This window comes from Chiloscyllium plagiosum, unplaced genomic scaffold, assembly GCF_037043375.1.
Source record: "Chiloscyllium plagiosum isolate Xiang-an unplaced genomic scaffold, Cpla_swu_hap1 HiC_scaffold_44, whole genome shotgun sequence".
Lineage (NCBI taxonomy): Eukaryota > Metazoa > Chordata > Chondrichthyes > Orectolobiformes > Hemiscylliidae > Chiloscyllium > Chiloscyllium plagiosum.
This window is the reverse complement of record NW_028270182.1, coordinates 1,975,488-1,980,560: the sequence shown is the minus strand read 5'-3', so window position 1 is coordinate 1,980,560 and position 5,073 is coordinate 1,975,488.

Below are 5,073 nucleotides of genomic sequence, written 5' to 3'. Positions count from 1 at the left end.
TCAATCTCCAAATATACAAATGTATTCTTTTAAAAACAGAGCAAGAATTCCCACCAGCATGGTGTGGGTCAGACTTGGCAGGGTCCATTGGACTCAGTGCCCCTGGGTTAGGGTGGGGTGGGAGGAGCTGGGGGGGGGGGGGGGGAGAGGGCAGGTAGCAGGAACACTAACAGGTCAACACCACACAGGAGGAACAGGACTGGACTCAGCTGTGACCCTGGTGTAGCCGAATATCCCAGCCAGTAATTATTGTGGGGTGGGGTTGGACAGGAAGTGGGTGGCAATGATGTGGATGGGCGGGGAGACAGTGAGGCTTGCAATGGGGAGACAGGACAGGGCATGGGGGCTTCAGGAGGGGGGGAGGGGGTGAGGGACATGAGGGTTGGGGGAAGACGGGGTGGGGGAGACTGGATTGAGAGAGATTGGGTGGTGGGGGGAGTCGGGAGAAGGAGATTGGATGGTGGGGGGAGACATGGTGGGGGAGACGGGGTGGGGGAGATTGGATTGAGAGAGATTGGGTGGTGAGGGGAGTCGGGAGAAGGAGATTGGATGGTGGGGGGAGACATGGTGGGGGGAGACGGGGTGGGGGAGACTGGATTGAGAGAGATTGGGTGGTGGGGGGAGACGGGAGGAGATTGTTGGAGGGGGGGTTGAAAGGAGAAGATGGCTGGGGTGTGACTGGAGGGGAGATGGGGGTTAGAGAGGGGGGGGGGGTGGGTGTGTTGAGTTGTTTAAGCAGACGAGGGAACAGCAGTGGGAAGTCCCCAGCTGGGGTACAGGATGCCAACTTCTTGGGGAAGCCAGTCTCGCCGTGAACGTTCAGCCTTCGAGCAGTGTGCTATCACTCGGTAGTCAGACCCGTCAGTGCAGCACTCCAGTGGACAGTGAGGACGGTCAGTCCTGGGCCGAGAGCCGGATGGGTTTACGCTGGGCTAGCTGTTCGAGTTGCTGCACCGTCTGGGCGATGTCCAGCAGACCCTCCTCATCCAGAACATTCTGGGACTGGCACAGAAACTCCTAGGAGATAGCGACGGAGAGACACTGCGTCACAGGCAGAACCAATCCCACAGGCCAGGGGGAAGTCACTGGCAGCCTGACCCCTTGGCAGGGAGGGGTGGGCGGAGGGAGGGGGCGGGCGGAGGGAGGGGGCGGGGGGAGAGGGAGTGGGCGGGCGGAGGGAGGGGCGGATGGAGGGGGGGGGGAGAGAGAGGGAGTGGGCGGGCGGAGGGAGGGGGCGGGTGGAGGGGGGGAGGGAGGGGGCGGGTGGAGGGGGGGGAGGGAGTGGTGAGGGTGAGGGAGCGGTGAGGGGGAGGGGAGCGGTGAGGGGGAGGGGAGCGGTGAGGGGGAGGGGAGGGTGGGGGAGAGGGGAGGGTGAGGGTGAGTGGAGGGTGAGGGGGAGGTGAGGGAGGGGTGGGGGAGAGGGGAGGGTGAGGGTGAGGGAGGGGGGAGGGAGAGGGAGGGGGGAGGGTGAGGGAGGGGGAGGGTGAGGAGAGGGGAGGGTGAGGGAGGGGGGAGGGGTGAGGGAGGGGGAGTGGACTCCTGCCAGTGACAAGATCCCAATAATGTGAGCGAAGGACCCCTGCACCCCCAACCCCCACAGTCCCCAACCCCCACAGTCCCCATGCTCCCGACATGACCCCCCACCCCTGGAATCCGAATTACCCACAGCCCCTCCCCCCAAACCAACATGCATTTACCCAGCTCGGCCCCCCTCCCCCTCCTGGCCCCAGAGAGTGGGGCTAACCCCCAGGGCCGGGAATGGCCTGCTGTACTGGCCCACTCCCAGCACCCTGAGCGCCTCCCCCGCCACCCCCTCCCCTGAAGAAACCCTGGTGGGGGGGGGGGGGGGGGGTTGGGGGCAAACCGTTCCGGAACATTCTTTACCTGGATCCTCTCGGGTCATCGATGGCCGGGGAAGAGGGAGGGGGCATGCTCTGGAATCTTCCGCAAGGACCCAGTGGCTTCAGCCGGGCCTCACCACCCGGCCCCCCCCCCCCACTTTCCTCAAGGTTGGGGTGGGGGGTGGGGGCGAGACATGGAACACAAACCTCTCTGTACCCCAATTCTCTCCTTCCCCCTCAGTTTCTCCTTGTTGGGGTGGGGTGCAATGTCCAAAATTTGCCCCCACCCCCCTCTCGCGTGCACACACAACGCAAAGTCACCTCTCATTTGCCCACCCCCCCCCCCCCCCCCGTGTCGGGACTGGGAGGGAAGGAGGGAAGGGTAGAGTGAGGCTCCTGCAGGCGAATAGCGCACCCAGTGTTTAGATCCCACCAGACATGGGCCCGGAGGTGGGGTGGGGTGTCACTGTGCCCAGAGAGGGCTCAGCCTCCACAAAAGCCCCCTCCCCATCTCATCCTAAGCCCCACCCCCACACCGCGCTGCAGATACCCACGGGGTGGGGGGCAGGGGCAACGGTACAGCAGCCTCACTCCACCAGGGTGGGGGTGGGGATGGGAGGGGTTAAACACCCAAAATTCACACACACCGACCATCCACTGCCCCACCCCCCCCAACAAACCCGACTCCAACCCCCTCGCCTCACCCCCAGTACCCCTCCCTGCTCCCAACCCGCCCCCAACCCCCAATACTGGGTGGGCCCACAGGGGAAGACTCAGCAGAGAGCAGTTTCTTGGGAGTGGGGGGGGGGGGGGGGGGGGGAGGGAAGAAGAGAGAAAGAAGAGGGGTCACGGGTCTGTGGGAGGGGGTAAATGGGGGGAGAGGGGACAGGGGGCCGTGGGAGGGGGGTAAATGGGGGGGGGGGGGGAGAGGGGACAGGTGGCCGTGGGGAGGGAGTAAATGGGGGGGGGGGGAAGAGGGGACAGGGGGCCGTGGGGGGGGGGGGGGGGGGAGAGAGGGGACAGGGGGCCGTGGAGGGGGTAAATGGGGGGAGTAAATAGGGGGGGGGAGGGAGAGGGGGACAGAGGGCTGTGGGAGGGGGTAAATGGGGGGGAGAGAGGACAGGGGACTTTGGGACAGGGGGTAAACGGGGGGAGAGGGGAACAGGTAGCTGTGGGAGGGGGTAAATGGGGGGAGAGGTGACACGGGGCTGTGGGAGGGGGATAAATGGGGGGGGGGGGTGTAGAGTCCATGATGGAGGGGAGAGGGGTCACAGTGAGGGTGGTGGGGCTGAGGGGGTCAGTGCTGGGGCATCGGTCTGGGGTAAATAAACAGGCAATGGTTCGTGCAGATTGTTTGGGGGGGGGGGGAACTGCTCTCTGTTGGGGTGGTGGGACAGGCACTTTGTTGTAAACCACTTGAAATCGAGACAGAGAGAGAGAGAGAGTGAGGGGTTACGGTGGTGGGGGTGGGGGGGGGGGGGGGGGGGAAGTGAGGTTGAGTCAGTTTTAACGGTGCGATTGTTTCACACAGACACAGTAACACGCTGATTCTGAGACACATTGATACAATCATCTACATCTTTGTATAAATTAATCTTTCCAGCAGCAATAATTCAGAATGCACCCCCCCTTCCTCTCCCAGGCGAAGATTGGGGGGGGGGGGCGAAACAGGTCAGAGGTGGGAAATGCACAGTAGGATCCCAGTCCCAGTAAAGGGCTCCACGCCCCCTGGAAGCTGGGATTTGCACCCCAGCCCTCCTGTATCCCCTGACCTGTCTCTACAACATCCCGTGTAAGGCACCACGCGATGGGAGGGTATTTGGTCTCAGAGGAGGGGAGGGGGGAACCCGGGTCTGTGCCGTGGGGGGAGCTAGGGAGAGACCAGGGCCCTGTGCCTCCTAAAGCACTCGCTCTTCCCCCCCCCCCACCCACCTTCCACGTGGCCTTCGAGTGACGGACAGGAGCAGAATGAATAAATGCCCCCCCTCCCCCCATTAACGCAGCCTCAGGGCCCCCCCCCCCACCACCACACACACGGCACAGACGTTTAACACAAAGCAGCACAGCCCCCCCCCCCCCCCACTTCACCCCGATCGATACAGGCAACATTTCAGTCCCAACATTACACCTGCCCTCCCCCAACATCGCCCCACCCTCCAGTGAGCACAGAGTCCCCCACGGAGCAGTCTTTACTGAGGAGCCCCAGAGACCAGCAACCAGACACGGGACTGTCTGAGGCAGGGGACTGCGACGAGCTGCATTTGTATAGCTGCCCGCCAGCATGGCAGTCCATGTTTAATCCTCAACAGCTCAGTTGCAGTCAGACATCTCCAGGCACATGGGTCTGCATTTAGGCTCCTGTACGTCAGTGTGCGGGTCAGTGTTTAGACTCCTGTATGTCAGTGTGCAGGTCTGCGTTTAGGCTCCTGTACGTCAGTGTTTAGGCTCCTGTACGTCAGTGTGCAGGTCTGCGTTTAGGCTCCTGTACGTCAGTGTGCAGGTCTGCGTTTAGGCTCCTGTACGTCAGTGTGCGGGTCTGCGTTTAGACTCCTGTACATCAGTGTGCAGGTCTGCGTTTAGGCTCCTGTACGTCAGTGTGCAGGTCTGCGTTTAGGCGCCTGTACGTCAGTGTGCGGGTCTGCGTTTAGGCTCCTGTACGTCAGTGTGCGGGTCTGCGTTTAGACTCCTGTACATCAGTGTGCAGGTCTTCGTTTAGGCTCCTGTACGTCAGTGTGCGGGTCAGTGTTAGACTCCTGGATGTCGGTGTGCAGGTCTGCGTTTAGGCTCCTGTACGTCAGTGTGCGGGTCTGCGTTTAGACTCCTGTACATCAGTGTGCAGGTCTTCGTTTAGGCTCCTGTACGTCAGTGTGCAGGTCTGCGTTTAGGCTCCTGTACGTCAGTGTGGCGGTCTGCGTTTAGACTCCTGTACGTCAGTGTGCGGGTCTGCGTTTAGACTCCTGTACATCAGTGTGCAGGTCTTCGTTTAGGCTCCTGTACGTCAGTGTGCGGGTCAGTGTTTAGACTCCTGGATGTCGGTGTGCAGGTCTGCGTTTAGGCTCCTGTACGTCAGTGTGCGGGTCTGCGTTTAGACTCCTGTACATCAGTGTGCAGGTCTTCGTTTAGGCTCCTGTACGTCAGTGTGCAGGTCTGCGTTTAGGCCTCCTGTACGTCAGTGTGCGGGTCTGCGTTTAGACTCCTGTACGTCAGTGTGCGGGTCTGCGTTTAGACTCCT